Raw genomic sequence first — 16,911 nt, forward strand, 5'->3', positions numbered from 1 at the left:
AGGATCAATGCGGACTCGATGGGCTAAGTAGCCTCTTTTCAAATTGTAGAGATTCTAGGGGATTCTAAACAATGTGAAAGATACAGAGGACACCAGATTCTTGAACTACATTCAAAGACATGCTGCTTTTTAGCCAGCACGTAACAAGCCCTACTAAAGAGGGTGCAATTCTCGATTCATTCTTAGGGAATACTGTGCCAGTGGATGAAACAGCAGTAGGTGACCATTTAGGAAATAGTAACTATAACAGAGTTAGATTTATCATTATAGAAAGAGACATAGATGGAATAGGACTAAAAGTTCTAAATGGCTGGAAGGCAAATTTTAGAAGGCCGAGAGATGATCTGACAAAAGTAAGCTGGAATCAGCGCCTAGAATGTACATCAGTGGCAAATCAGCAGGAAGAATTCAAAAGCAAGATTTTATGGCTACATTTTGTAGATATATCCCCAAAAAGAAAAAGGATTGGACTGCTAAACCTGGAGCCTCCTGGCTATCGAGGGCCAAAGGGTAAGATAAAGCAGAAAAATTGGGCTTGTGTCAATCTCAAAAAATGCAATGTTTTAGGAAGCTTAGAAGAGCATAGAAAGTACAGATGGGGGTGACAGGAAAAAAGGAATAGGGAAAGCAAAGATAAGATATGAGAAAATGTTGGTTCATAAAATCAGGGAAAATTCAAAGACGTTTTGCCAGTGCATTAAAAACAAAAGAATGACTAGGGAAAGGGTAAATACTACCAGAGATGTACTGGAAACTTTGATGCAGAAGAAGTGGGCAGGTTTCTCATTGAGTATTTTGCCTCTGTCTTCACAAAGGAGAGGGAAGATTCAGACATTCTAGTTGAAAAGGAGGAGTGTGAAATATCAGATTAGTTAAGTAAAATGAGAAGAGAGATAGTGGAAGGACTGACGTCCCTGAAGGTGGACAAGGCACCAGGGACAGATAGATTATATCCTAAACTAAAACAGAAATTGCTGCAGAAACTCAACAGATCTCGTAGCATCTGTGGAGAGAAAGCAGAATTAATGTTTCAGGACCAATGACACTTCTTCAAAACTAGGTTGTATCCTATGCTATTAAAAGAAGCCAGGGAGGAAATATCAAATGCTGTAAAGAGATAGAGGTGAAACACCAGAGGTCAGTGAATGTCCTACCATTTATTCATAAATGGTATGAGGGATAGCCCAAATAATTACTGGCCAATCAGTCTGATCTCAGAGGTGGGCAATTTACTATATCAATATTGAGAGGTAGGATTTCCAGTTACTTAGAAAGACATGGATTAAACAAGGATAGTCAACATGGTGTTGTCAAGAGTAGGTTATGCCTTACCAACTTAATTGACTTTTGTGGAAGTAACAAGGAGCCTCTTTGAGGATAGTGCAGTGGATGTTGTCTACATGGAATTCAGTCAGGCATTTGACAAGGGCCCACATGACAGACTGGTAAGTAAAATTAAAACTCATGGGATATAGGGGAATGTAGTGAGTTAGATCTGAAATGGCTCAGTTAGTGGAAACAAAGGGTAATGATCAATGAGGCGTGATTGGAAAATTTGCAGATGACACAAAGTCAGCCAAAAAGTTGATAGGAAAGAGGATGACTGTGAACTGCAGGAAGATGTGAGTGGTTCACTTCAGTGGGTAGAATAGTGGAAAGTGGCATTCAAACCAGAGAAGTGTGAGATTATACAAATGGCAAGGTCAAAAATGCAAAGGAATAAACTAGAGAATCTTGAGAGGGTACACGTTGTGGTCCATGTCCACAGGTCCCTAAAAGTGGCAGGGCAAGTAGATAAGATGATAATGAAGGCATACCATATGCCATCCTTCAATGGGTAAGGTATTGAATAGAAGGGCAGAGTTATAATGCTATAACTGTACACCACAGCTGGAATTTTGAGTAAGTTTTGACCACATAATAGGACGCAGAGTACAGAAGAGATTTACAAGGGCTTGAAAAATACAGCTTTAGAGGAAGATAGCATAGGCTAGGATTGATTTCCTCAAAACAGAGTGACTTAATTGGGGTGTATAAAATAAAGAGAGTCTTAGGTAGTGTGCACAGCGCAGATCTGTTTCCCCGGCAGTGAGGTCAGGGTGTACAGGCTTAAGGTGACTGGCAGAAGGATTAGAGGGGATGTGAGGAAAGAATCTTTCACTCAGAGGGTAGTGCGTGCCTGGAATTCACTATCCAGTTAGGTGGTTGAGGCAGAAATCCTCAACTCCTTTGAATGGACCCTGAATCTACTGTTGAAGTGCTGTAACCTGCAAAGCTACAGGCCAATGGCTGAAAAATGGGATTAGAATAGGAAGTTAGGTTACTTGGCCAGTACAGGGATGATGGGCTGAATGGCCCATTTCTGTGCTCTAACCTTTCTACCGTTCTTCAGTGGAAAACCTATAAACAGAGAGGGAAATAAAAAACTGTACAGTCACTGGCCAGCCTATCTGAAAGAGGCCTGCTCTCTGCATGTGTTCTGAGAATGTCTTTCGCTGCTTCACCAACCTCGGACTTTGGTCACCCTTGTCTGAACCTCCAGGCTGGCAGCTTTCACTGCAGCGAGTGACTGATATCCCCACAGCTATGGCATGGACCTCTTATGGGAAACCACAGCAGGAGGACCCACACCAACCCCAACAGTGGCACCAGGAACAACAGCCAGAGCTGTACCATGGGTCACCACTATGCCTGCACTTCATCCCCATTGCCATTGCACAGGGTTAAGGAGATCAATACAGAACTCCAGATGAAGGTAACCCAATGCAGTTGTTCTGAGCAATGCTGTGCTGGGGATTGCAGGATAAATCCATCAAATTGTTCAAGCCACTTGCAGCACCCTACACCCCTCCCCACCACCAATGTGATGGAGCCACTAAACTATTTGCTGCTCAAGATCCACAGCCTTGGGATTGCACTCCTGATTCTAACTGTTTGCAACAATTTAGGCCCATGGGATTGTCACCCACAAGTAACAGCATTTCCACTCTGGCTCACGCTGTCTCCAGCATCACTTCCAGTGGGAAGTGGGAGACAGGGAGGAGGAGAATAACTCTTTCCTATCTTTTCCTCCCATTTCAATCCTTCCTCAGACTGTCACTATGACTACATTCCAGGCTGAAATCAGGAAGCGGGAGATAAAATTTGTGGTTGTGTTAGTGAGTCAGAACAATGCCTGATTTGACTCTGAGGTGTTGGTTGAAAGATAAATAATGGCGATGTCATAAGGGAGAATTTTTTCATTTCTCCTTCAGGAAAGTGATTGATTCCTATTTCTTCCAAACTGGCTAAGATTAGACATCTTATACTGAGCTACGGACATGGGGCTTAGCATCCTGTGGTATAAAATATCGAAGTGCCAGCCCCAACTGCAGTGCAGGTTAATGAAGTTACAGACTCTTTCATTAATCTCAATTAACTCAGAAAAAGATAATCCTTAGCTGTTTGTGGAATTGGCAAACAAGGCCCTAAAGGAGAGCCAGCCAAAGGGTTAATTACTGCTGTGACTTTATAACTGAAATTACAATAAGAAACAAGGACAACAAGGGCGAGGTAAACATCTTTTCTGCTTAGAGCTAATCCTGTAGTTTCCTTTTCGATAAAAACTTTAATTTGAAATGGCGAATCATTGAGCAGTGCGTGGGTGTAATTCTACCTCAACTCATTACCTTGCACCCATGGAAATATTTACGTCAAAATATGGTTTTGACTGTTTACGCTAAATGCTATTATCTAGAGCATCTAAAGCCTCAAAACTGCTTCAGTTTTGAACCAACCAAAAGTGACAAGTTGGATAACTAATAGAGAGAAATGAAAGTTTGAACATCTTTTAACAGATCGAAATATGGGATGTAATCAGGAGGTGTTGTGTGATGGACAGATTCTTGATGGGGCATACTACTGAAAGGTAAGATTTCAGTTTGTGGATGGCAAATTCCTTGTGTGGCCTTTTAAAGGATGTCTGGAATGTGCATTATCTGAGCACAACACTGAGCATTTATTCTCTGTGTGCCCAATACTAGAAGAGCTGGAATGTTGACAGCTAGTTAATGCATGTGTAAAGATTTAGCATTTTGTTTCTGAGGGACATGAGTTAGATTGATTGGCTTTAGTTTGGGAATGATGCTTAGAATGTTGGAATAGCAACAAACATTGGCATAGAGACATGGGATTGGCATTTGAAGAAGATTTGCCTTTGCGTAGCATCTGGCCAAAGTGCTTTACAGCCAATGATGTATGTTTTGAAGTGTAGGAATGTAAAAAATTTGCCATTTCCACTACCCTTTCCTTCTACTCTCCGAACCAATTCAACCATTGTATTGCAGCATCTATTACAAAACACCAGACATCTTCACCCAAAAAGGAAAAGAGTAGGATAAACATTCACAAAAAGTATTGGGAATAGGCAACAGGTTTGGCTGCACCTTTAGAGAGAGACAAACAGCTAAAGTCTGAGGTTGACTATCTTTCCTCAGAATGGCCCTAATGAAAGACCATGAGCCCAAAACATTAGCTCTGTTTCTGTCTCCATAGAAGCTGCCTAATCTTCTGAACCATTCCAGCATTCACTGTTTTTACTTCAGATGTCGAGCATCTGCAGTATTTTAGTTTTAGGATTTAGTCCAGACTTTAGCACTAAGATAACAAAAAAAACTGAAAGTGCTGGAGAAACTCAGCAGGTGTGGAAGTATCTATGGAGAGGGAAACAGAATTAACATTTTGAGTCCAACATTTTTAGATCTGAGTCATTTTGGACACTTCTTAGTTCTGAGGAGTTGAAGAAGAGTTATATTGGACTCAGAACATTAACTCTGTTTCTCTCTCCACAGACGCATCCACAGCTGCTGAGTTTCTCCAGCAATTTCAGTTTTTTTTTCAGATCTCCAGCATTTGCAGTATTTAGCTGTCACTAGTGCTAATGAGCTGATGCAAGAAGTAATGCCTGGGAACATGTTGCGCACCCATGAAGTCAGGGATAAGGCAGCGGGCGCACAATGCAGAAATGAAAGGGAATATAAATCTGGCCAGCGATACAATTAATTCCAAATGCTGAAAATTTCAGTGCAACCTCACAAGCAAATCAGGATGTGATTACAGTGCTGTCTGTTTTCTTTCCAAAAGGTAAAGTTTACCAGTAAAATATTTAACCCTTTCTGGTCCAACGTGGCACAGCCCTGCACAGATAATACCATTCCTTGTATAAAGGTCTAATTTTCATTCTTGAATGGTGCTAAACTTCGCAGTTAGGTTGCTGTTTCATTTCTAGAATGTTCGTAACTATAGTTTATTTCTAAGTCATACTGCACACTGCCTCATCCTATACATGTGGAATTGTTTTAGCTTCTCAATGCTGCCTACTCTGATGAAGATGTAATGAGTGATCTATTTGAATGGGAAAACTGGGGGGACCCCGCTCCATAGCAGTAACTGCAGTATAAACCCTACAAATAGCTACAGATTGATGGGTCACACAGTCGGAAATATTTTTATCTGTAAGGCAGCAATCAGCTGCTGACATTGAAGTTATTTAAAGTCAGAATAGAGAGAGATGGCTTTGCCTTTATGATTAGATGCTGAAACATAGGGCCATAAAATAATGTGAAATTGCACTGGAGCCACAAATTAATCAATTTGGCAGTACACCTTATAGGGACTGTTTAATAGTAGAAAATGTCAGAAAAAGGGGAACAATTTAGTGTTCATTAAGAATAAGGAAACTAACTCCATTGTTCTGTAGCTAGAAGATACTAATTGCTATTTGCAACTTCTTGGCTTGGAAAACATTTTTGGAGAATGAATGTCAGAAGCCAAATCCAACCTCACCCTTCCATGCCACAATGTGTAGGCGCTCCAACATGATTCATGATTTAAAATCAGTCATTTAATTCCCATCCCTCCAAAACAATTTCTGAACGCACAAGTTGTTTATGACAGGCATCAAGGTTAACAACAATAACAGCTTGCATTTATGTAGCGACTTTAATGTTGTGGGATGATTAAAGGCATTTCAATAGGAGAGTTATCAATTTGAATCTGACACCAAGCCACATGAGGGCATATTAGTCTAGGTGGTCTAAAGCATGGCCAAAAAGGTAAGTTTTAAGAAGTAACTTAAAAGAGGAAAGAGAGAGAGAGGCAGAGAGCTCGAGGGAGAGAATTCTGGAGTTTAGGACCGAGTTGACTGCATTATGGCCGTCAGTGGTGGAGCAATAAAAATCAGGATTGTGCAAGAGTCAAAATGTTCCAGAGAACTATATACCTGAGGCTTTCATAACAGCTAATAATCCAGAGAGTGTTTATAGTGAAAAGTGTCAGATATGGCATACCATCATTGTCAAATAGAGGCTAATGAGGAAAAAGCTGTATATAATAGTAGATACTTCAAATGGGTTATTCTAAGAACAATTTATCTTGATGAATATCTCTGTTTTATGAGTTCAGCTTCAAAATTTAAAGAGTGGCACTTTGATTATTTTGATAAAAACATGTGAATGGCATTTGAGTATTGCAAAAGTAAGCCTGTCATGGAAAAATGACTATGCAAGCATCTTGCACAAAACTGTATCTCTGATCTGTGTTCTTCATAGTTCAACACTTCCTGTGACATATATTGGCCATTTTAGCTGAAAAAAATACGATAGTATAAGCCACTAAATTGTAATTCCAGGTATTTCAGGTCAGCTGTACAATGGTTCAATTTACATTGGCAGCAGAAAGGTCGGTCTTTCTGAAATGTTGTGAGCTAACTGCTCCCCCGGATCGCAATAATGACAACTTGCCTTAATATAACTGCTCTAAAGTAGTAAGCTGCCCAGAGGTGCTTCACACATAAGGTTTGACACAGAGACACTTAAGGAGGCATAAAGAGAGGTAACTTAAGCCTTGATAAAGAGGTAGCTTTCAAGCAATACCTTAAAGATGAAAAGAGGGGTAGTGGGGCTGAGAGGTTTAAGGAGGGTGTTTCAGAATTCAAGGCTTTGGCAGTTGAAGACATGGCCACCATTGGTTGAGCAATTAAAACCTTCGATGCCCAATTGGCCAGAATAGGATATCTTGGAGGGTCAGGTGGCTGGAGGTGATTACCTCCTGATAAGAAAAGGTTAGGCCATGGGACTAGAATGAGAAAACTAGGAGGAGAATTTTTAAAATGGAGAACTGGTTTAACTGGGAATCAACACAGATCAGCGAGCACCGAAATGATTGGTGAACAGGATCTGACAAGGGTCAGGACAAGGGCAATAGAACTTTAGAAGACCTCCAGTTAAGAAAGAGTAGAACATAGAACACTAGCCAGGATTGCTTAGAATAGTTATAAAATAAAGGTAAAGTCATTTTAGCTGCAGTGGATTATAGACCATTCCCTCATGAGAGAGAGACAACTGGTTGTGAGTCTAACCTGAGAGTCACCATGCGTCAGCCAGGTGCCAAGGCTGAGAAGGCAGGACCTTTCTGGTGATCCTAGCCCATGTGGGAGTTGAACCTGTATTATGGATTTTATGCTGTATTGGCAAATCAGCTGTCCAGCCACCTGAGCCAAGAGACACTTTACCACCCTCCCTCACCACCCACCCCCCCAACCTGCCAAAGGTTTCTGCTCCTAATAAGCTGAGGCAGGGGCAGAGTCAGACAGTCAGACAATGTTACAGAGCTGGGCCAGGTTTAGCTTAACACTGATGTAGATATAGGGTTAAAAGCTCATGTCAAGATCAAATATGATACTGAGGTTGCGAGCAGTCCCGTTCAATCTTGGGCAATTGCCAGGGGAAGGGTTGGAATTCATGGATGTAGGCAAAGACTGAATATAATGGCTTTGTCCTTCACAATGCCTCTTTGGATGAAATTCCTGCTCACCCAGTCCAGCACTGGAGGTCATAAAAGTTGTATGACCATCAAGAGGCAATGAGGGCTCGACATAGCTGGTACTGGGGTAGCTCTCGGTGTTGCCATCAGGTTCGTAAAACTGAGCCTGTGTTTGTGGATGATGTCGGCAGGAGTTGCAAAGATCTTTTCAACAGCACCTTCTAAACCTGTGACCTCAACTACTCAGAAGGTCAAGGGCAGCTATGCTGTATGTACCTCAACTCTATCCTTAGTACCTTCATTTCCCTAATAAAAGCAGAAAGTGCTGAAGACACTCAGGATTTCTGGCAGCAGCTGGAGCAGTTTTGTTTTTGGTTCCTTCGTACACTTGTTTAACTGAATCTATCAAGCTCAGTTCTGGCATTTTCAATTTTTCTCAACAGCCTTTTAGTGCAGGGAGTTGCAGCTTTCCCCTGTCCTTCATGTGAACACAGCCACTATCCAGGTTTAATTATTTGCCCCCTTTTTTCCCAGATTCCCATCCTCCCCCAAACTAGACAAAGTGGTTTCTTCCAATCTTCGCTATCATAGCCTTTAGTCATCTTAATAGGCCATTCCTTTATTTCTTTAAGCAAGTTAACATACTTCTGGAATTGCTGTAAAAAAGGCAGTTTGTCAAGTCCTTTTGTCTTGTTCTCATCAAGACAGCTCACGAGAAATGTCAATTTAAAGTGAAATGAACATTTATACTGTCTGAAAGTAGAGGAGTCACCATGGACCAATTAGTTGATGACTGACAGTTAAATGCCAAACTTTGTCTAAAGTTTACATTTTAAACCAGACAGTTTGACTCTGATTGGTCAAAGTGTTGCCCCAAGGGATGCACCGTGAAAAGGCTGACAACTGTTTTGTTGGGTTGAAATGGGAACAGTATTCCTTTCTGTCTGTATGAAACAGTACCCTGCATATTAATACACATAGCTTCAAGTACTGCAAGAAGAAAAGCTTCAACAGTGTGTCTATTTTTCAGCAATACTTAAGTTCAGTATTAACAAGTGATTATTTGTACCCTTGGACTAGGGAGTTGGATATCAAACTGTTGACAAGTCTGCTGTTTTACTAACGGGGGTTTCATTTGGGCATCAGAGACAACAGATATATCCAAGCCACAAATGTAATGATTTGTAATCTCATTAACATCAATTTCTCCTTTGTGAATAGATAGCTTAAATCAGAACAGTCAATGACCTTTATCCTACATTGGACACACTCTACCTGGAAACATTCCATGTTCACTTTTGATATAGTTCACCTCTGCCAACAAAGGCTAATATTTTTGGATCTACATTCACTTGATTGAAAGCTTCTTGGCTAAAATATTTTGCGCTTGTATTCAGAGATTGCAAACTATTGAGGAGTCTCCTAAAGCTGTTTTCTGGTTGTCCCAGGCATTTCCTGAAACACGCAAGCCTGTCAAGGGGCAGCACACTGGCTCAGTGGTTAGCACAACTGCCTCACAGCACCGGGGACCCAGGTTCGATAAATCCATGCGCAGCTTTGTCAGTGGAGTTTGCAAATCCTCCCCGTGTCTACGTGTGTTTCCTCTGAGGGCTCCGGTTGCCTCCAACAGTCCAAAGATATGCAGGTTACATGGATTAGCCTTGGGAAATTACCCATAGTGTCCAGATATGTGCAGGCTAGGTGGGTTAGCAGGGTTACGGGAATAGGTTAGGGGGTGGGTATTTGTGAGACATTCTTCAAAGGGCCGGTGTGGACTCAATGGGCCAAAAGGCCTATTTCCAGACAGTAGGGTCTCTATAAATATATATATGTTGTGCTGGTTAGGAAATATTAGCAGGTGGAATCCTCCAGGAGTCTGAACGACATGGGCTATGGAGAGATTTGAGGCAGATTCATGTCAGAAGTCCAGCAAAGCTTGTTGTGATGGGCATTATGGCTTGTTAAATGCCTTACTAATGCCACAACTCACCTCATTAGTATTCAACTTTCTGTATTAGCCAAACAAGTTGGACCTTGAGAATTCTCAATGCAGACGTCCAAGTGGGTACGTGGTGACTCCAGCTCATGGCTGATTATAAGGAGCCTCCATGTTGCTCAGCCCCAAACAGCATTTACACGCACCAGCCACACATAGCCCTTGGTATCCAACATCTCACACAACCCTGCAGGGTTCCCAAGCGGAATATGAGTTGCTGTTCCTGCAACCTTCTCTGCTCCTATGATGCTGCTTGGCCTGCTGTGTTCATCCAGCCCTGCACCTTGTTGTCTCGCTATCAGTACTATATTGTATTGCACAGACACATAGGCAGGCTGCTCATCATTAGGGGTCGGTCTGGGAAGGGCAAGGATGACTTGCAGTACAACTCACTGAGACTTCAATCTAGCAAGAAGCCATAGGCCAGTGAACATCTGAAATGGGGAACATGTTAGAATGAATCATAAAAATCACTATAGCAAATCATCTTAGAAAAATGCAAGGTAATCAGGCAGAGTCAACATGGTTTTGTGAAAAGGAATTCGTGTTTGACCAATTTACTAGCTGTCTTTGGGAAAATTATGTGCTTTAGATAACGAGGAGCCAGTGGATGTGTTGTGCTTCATTAAAGGTTATTGAAAAAGATATAAGCTCAAGGTGGAGAGGGTAATATGTCAGCATGGATAGAAGATTGGTTAGCTAACAGGAAGCAGGCAGTAATCATTTTTCGATCGTTTTCTTAATGAGGGGTGGGCTGTAGGAATCGGTGCTAGGGCCTTAGTGGTTTGCAGTTTAAATAAATGACTTGGATGAAGGGTGGAACGTACAGTAGCCACATTTTCTGATGAGAAAAAGATAGGTAAGGAAGTAAGTTGTAAAGAAGACATAAGGAATCTAAAAAGAGAGACAGATGGTTTAGGTGACTGGGCAAAGACCTGCCAAATGGAATGTAATATGACAAAGTGTGAATTGTCCATTTTGACAGGAAGAATAAAAACAAAGCATGCTATTGAAATGATCAGAAATTTGCACAGCTCTGAGATGCAAACGGCTCACGTTGTGTTTGTACATGAATCACAAAAAATTAGTATGCAAGTACAGCAAGTAATTAGGAAAGTTGATAGAATCATATCATTTATAGTGAGAGAAATTGAATACAATGGTAGGGAGGTTATGATTCAGTCATACAGGCCATTGGTAAGACTGCATCTGGAGTACTGTATATAATATTAGCAAGCATTTTTAAGGAAAGATGCAAATGTATTGTAAGCAGTTGAAAATTACAGAAGATTGGTCAAGATTAGTATCTGGAATGGGCAGATCGTCTTAGGAGGAAAAGTTAAATTACTGGACTGTACCCATTGGAATTTGCAGAAGAAAGGGACAACTTAATTGAACATATAAAGTGCTGAGGGGTATTGACAGGGTAGATGTGTAATGGATAATTCCTCTTGTGGGAGAATCCAGAATTGATTAACCTTAAAGGCTGCCCATTTAAGGCAAAGATGAGGTGAATTTACTTTCTCACAAAGGGTCATGAGACTTTGGAACTCTTTCTCCAAAGGCAGGAAAAGCAGAGTCTTTAAATATTTTTAAGGCAGGGGTAGATAGATTCTCAATAAACAAAAAGTGAGATGTTAATGTGGGTAGGTGGGAATGTGGAGTAATCAGATCAGCCATTATCCTATTGAATGTTGGAGCAGACATGAGAGTCTGAGTGGCCTACTCCTGCTTTAATTTGTATCTTTGCATGTAAAATAGAAACATACCCAGTAATGTTAAGCACAGCTCCACTGGTAACACTTTTGCCTCTGAGTCAAAAGGTTCTTTGTTCTAGTGCCACTTCAGAGTACTGAATGTAAAAAACCAAAGCTGTCACTCTCGTGTAGCTCTGAGGGAATGCAGCACTGTCACATAGACCTTGGTATCACATAGGAAGGAGGCATTGAGATAGATGATTAGCCATGATCAAAACTTGAATGGTGGAGCAGCTTCAATGGGCTGAATGGTCCTGTTCCTAGAGCAAGGGAGATATCTCTGGTGTGCTAAACAAATGTATCCTTCATTCTCACATTGCTGATGGTGGCAGCTTCCTTTGTGTAAATTGACAGCTGCATTTCCTGCATTACAATAGTGACTCCAATTTGAAAGTGCTTTGAAAGGCTGTGTAGTGCTTTGGGACAGCTGCAATTTGCAGAAGCTGTCAACCAAATGTCAAATCTTTCTTTTTAATAGATATGTTTCTTTTTGCAAACCTTCCTTCAAACGTGCTAGAGGTGAACATTGGCTGAATTCTGAAAATGTGATTGCAATGTATGGGCATGATTTTGGTTATCAGAATTTATTCATGTCTAGTTACATAACTGTGACTGCTATTTTTAGCATGTGGCCAAAGTTTTCTCTACAGCGAACAAAACAACAGCAGCAAAGCAGATTTCTTTATATATCGAAAGGAAGTGTGTACTGTTCTCCCTCTGGCTGTTCTTTTCTCTGTTAGGAATGCAGTGTCTTCTTTTAATAGGGTCAACAGGATAGCAACTGTTCGAGCCCATAGTTCTAGATCAGGTGTATGACTCTTCTGAAAAGCAGGGTCCAGCAAAATAGGATAGGAAACCCAGCCAAACTAATCTGGATGTGACTAAATAAGGCTGTCCACACACTCCATTAAATTGTCAAATGTCCCATCATCTGAGGGAGCAAAGTTTATTAAGAAGTTTGTTACTTGCTCAGCCATGAAACAATTGAACTCTACCCATCGAGGTTAAGTAACACTTTCTCAAGGACAATTGAGAGTAAGCAATATATGTCGGTCTTGCCCGTGGTATCCACAAGCCACGGATGAATATTTTTATGTAAAATTCCAGTAGTCACCGTGTTCTGCCATCCATTATCACCCAGCAGCTGACAAAATGGTTTTGAGGGGCTGAATGGCTTGGCATTATTGCTATATCCCAATAGCCAGGAATCAGAATGTGAGAAAGTAGTGAGAGACATCCTCCCCAAATGCAACATCAAGTTAGGAACATGACCATCTTGCCCATTTTATTTCCTGAGGCTAAATTAAGCATTTGTGATTGCAAGCTTATGGAGCTAGATCTTAATTGAGAAAATGAGCCAGTGACAGTGTGGTTTGCTTAAATTTCATCCTGCCAAAAAATTCAGCCCCCCTTAATCAATCTTGTTTTCACCTTTATCACTCCCAGACCTTGACCCTATCCTATGACAAATTGGTAAATCTACTGAAAGCTTGTCATAGCAGGTCCTAGAGTCATAGAGTCATGGAGTCTTACATAATGGAGATAGGCCCTTCAGCCCAAACTGGTCCATGCTGACCAAAATGACCATCCATGCTACCCCCATTTCCCTGCACTTGGCCCATAACGTTCCAAACCTTTCCTATCCATGTATTCATTCAAATGCCTGTTAAATGCTGTTAATGTACTGGCCTCAACCACTTCCTCTGGCAGCTCATTCCATATGCATACCACCCTCCATGTAGAAATGTTGCCCCTCATGTTCCTATGTATTCTTTTCCCCTTACCTTAAACTGATGCCCTCTAGTCCTCGATTCCCCAACCCTGGGAAAGAGACTGAGTGCATTCATCCTGTCCATGCCTCCCATGATCTTATACACTTCTATAAGATCCCCGGTCAGTCTCCCACAGTCTACAGAGAAATGTTCTAGCTTGTCCAACATCTCCCTCTAACTCAGTCCCTTGAGTCCTGGCAAATTCCTTGTAAATTTCTTCTGAACTCTTTCCAGTTTAATAACATCCTTTCTATAACAAGGTGACCAAAACTGAACACAATACTCCAACTGCAGCCTTACCAACATCCTGCAACATTACTTCCCAATTTCTATTCTCAATGCCCTGACTGATGAAGGCTAGTCCACTAAAAGCCTTCTTCACTGCCCTGTCTATCTGTGACTCCACTTTCAAAGAACCGTGCACATGAACTCCAAGGTGCCTCTCTTCCACTACACTCCTTAAGGCCCTACCATTCACCGTGAAACTCCTACCTGGATTTGACTTTCCAAAATGCAACACCTCACATTTATCTATATTAAACTCCATTTGCTATTTCTCAGTCCACTGATCAAGATCCTGCTGCAATTTCTGATAACCTTCCTCACTATCTACGATACTTCCTGTTTTAGTGTAATCCACAAACTTTCTAATCATGCCTTGTACATTCTCACCCAAATCATTGATATAGATAATAAACAGCAATGGGACCAGGACCGACGCCTGAGGCACACCATTTGTCATGTACTATCTAATTCTGGCATGCGTGAAGACAATGGAAAATGTTTTACCCATGACCTGACCACTGAGACCACAGTCACAACCCAACAGCAATTAAGTTCCTTTCTGGTAACGTGCTGAATTATTTTTATTCAGTGTACTTTCCCCTATTTTATCAAGATCTAGTTATAAAAGGTTCTCACAAATTCTTGCTCTTTAACCATATTTCTCAACTTAGATTCTTTGCTTTTTTTAAAAAATACCAGAGCACATTTGCGTCAAGCAGAAAATTACCAAGAACACTTAGAAACTGGGCAGACGAGGAGTAAGAAACTGGAAGGGCCATAGATCTACCAGTGTTGTTTGATGCAACTTAGATGTGCTGCATTTCTCTGGTGCCATTATATCTCAATTAAGAAGAGCCTATTACAATACAGATTATCCGGGAGTATCCTGATAGTTGAGCTGTAATGGGGGAATGGATAAATACAGATATCAAGGAGGTAAGCAGCAAACGCAAAGTGATGATAAGGGATCATTTTAATTTTTGCATCAACTGAGGAGAAGCAAAACAGCCCACATAATGAAGGAAATGCATTTCTGGGAATGCAGTTAAGTTTTCTAGAAAAATATTCAAAATATATGATATAAAAGCAATCCAAATTGAATTTAGTGGTGAATGACAAGCCAAATTAGTTCACATTTGATGGTGGAAGTGCCTTTTGCGATATGATTTAATTTAATATTGGCCCAGATTTCAAGGTTGTGATGACAGTGTAATTGTCCACATTCACTGTTATTACTTTTGCTAATTCTTTCATGGAATGGGGGCATTGCTGGATAGGCCAGCATTTATTTATCCTTCTTGAACCATTATAGTTCACGTGGGGTAGGAACGCCCACAGGGTTGTGAGGGAAGAAGTTCCAAGATTTTGCCTCAACAGCACCGATGGAACAGCAATAAAGTTCCAAATCGGGATGGTGTGTGGCTTGGGAGAGAACTGGAAGGTGTTCCAATGCACCCACTGTCCTTATCACGGGTTTGAAAAATGCTGTTGAAGGAGTCTTGGTAAATTTCTGCTGTGCATCTTGTACATACTGCTGCAGAATGTCAGTTGTGGAGGAACTGAATATTTGTGGATGTGTGGCCAATTAGATGGTCTGGTTTGTTTTGTGTGGCATCAAGCATCTTGAGTGTTGTTGCAGTTACGTTCAGCCAGGCAAGTGGAAAGTATACAATCACACTCCAGACTTTTGCTGTGTGGATGGTGGGAGTCAGAAGATGAGTTACCAACTACAGAATCCCTAGCTTCCAACATCTTCCTGCAGCTACAGTATTTATAAAGCTAGTCTAGTCAGTTTCTAGTCAATGGTAATTCCTGGGATGTCAATACTGAGATTTATTAATGGCAATGCCACTGAATAGCAAGGGGAGATGCTTAGATTCTCTCGCGTTGATGGTTATTGCCTAGCCTCTGAAATGCCAGAAATATTTGGATCCTGTACATGGGTGGGAAGTCACAAGACTCTACAATTCTCCACGGGTTGTGTTGTGGAAGTCCTCTACTGACAGCAAAAATGAGAAATCATTGAATGGACAAGAATATGCTCTTTTCTATTATAGTGTGTTGGAACGTCCTTGAAAGTATTACACCTCATTGTCTGAAGGATAACTAAGATTTTGATGTTGTTCCATTCTCATAATTATTGCTGAACAACATCTCTGGCCCTGAAAAAATAATAAAGTTGTGGAAAGTCCATTCTGGATAAAATAACCGTACTGATATATTAAAGTAATAATTTTAACTATAAAAACATTTAAAAATAATATTTCAGCTCCTATCTTGTGTATGGTCCAATCACTTATTTTTGCTCCTGGCAAAATTTCAATACTAGTGAAGGCTAATGAATGTGTTTTACTTCCTGGTTTGTCACCTACGGGATTCCTTCAATGTGATTGGCTGATTATTCTGGCTGATAATATCAATGTTTCCTGGAGTTCCCCTTAATTTGGTGCCATATTCAAACTGAAGTCTGGGAACAAGGGGATGGCACAACACAAAGATCATTAGGACTTTGAGGACATCTTGCTTCAAAATCAGCAACAAACACTACCATCGCTTTGGTGTTGATTTCAAAATCTAGCCGAGCAGGTTTAAGAGAGAGAAGGGAAGCTCACAGTTTTTAAGTATGGGAAATTGCAAAGGAATTAGAAATTAATTGATCACAATAAAATGGTTTGAACTAGTATTAAAAGGTAAAGAGAGGACATTATTCAAAGAAATATCTAACACAATACAATTCAAATACATACCCAAAAATGCAAAGTGGTTTGGCAAAGGTGATCAACAATGGAGGTCACATTGTATGAAGCTATAAGAAATTGTCTTCATCAGTTTTCAAAAAAGAAAATGGAAATCTGCAAGTCTGGGAAAACTAAGGAAGAGATGGAAATAAGACCGAAGCAATCCAGAAAGGGTTGCATTTTGATGGTGACGGTAATGGTGAAGTCCCACCAGGGCCAACAGCACTCTGCTTGGTGGTGGCATCCTGAGTGGCATACTGCCAGTGTTAGCCAATTAAGGGATCACTACCAGAACCAACATCCAATTAAAAATGACGGCTCAGCCCCCAAGCTGTGCCAGCCTAATCAGAGAACCACTAGCTCAGCAGCGCCACCTCTGGCAACATCAGAGACAGCATGCCCACAAGACAGCTTGATAAATGAGTCAGAGATAGTAGGAACTGCAGATGCTGGAGAATCCGAGACAACAAGGTGCAGGGCTGGATGAACACAGCAAGCCAAGCAGCATCATAGGAGCAGAAAGGCTGATGTTTCGGGCCTAGACCCTTCATCAGAAAAGGGTT

General features: G+C 41.1%; 1 long non-coding RNA gene across 2 annotated transcripts in view; it reads left to right on the forward strand.

The window, feature by feature from the left end:
* The first annotated feature begins 3,773 nt into the window (after nt 1-3,773).
* The window catches only part of LOC109930292, a 67,638-nt gene continuing 54,500 nt past the window's right edge, over nt 3,774-16,911 (forward strand). The window contains exon 1 of one of the 2 annotated variants that reach the window (XR_002260671.2): nt 3,774-3,907. This is a non-coding gene — a long non-coding RNA (uncharacterized LOC109930292). The remainder of the gene's footprint in view (nt 3,908-16,911) is intronic. The other variant, XR_007264867.1, reaches the window with a different exon arrangement.

Source organism: Rhincodon typus, chromosome 26 (genome assembly GCF_021869965.1).
Source record: "Rhincodon typus isolate 14 chromosome 26, sRhiTyp1.1, whole genome shotgun sequence".
In the NCBI taxonomy this organism is placed as follows: domain Eukaryota; kingdom Metazoa; phylum Chordata; class Chondrichthyes; order Orectolobiformes; family Rhincodontidae; genus Rhincodon; species Rhincodon typus.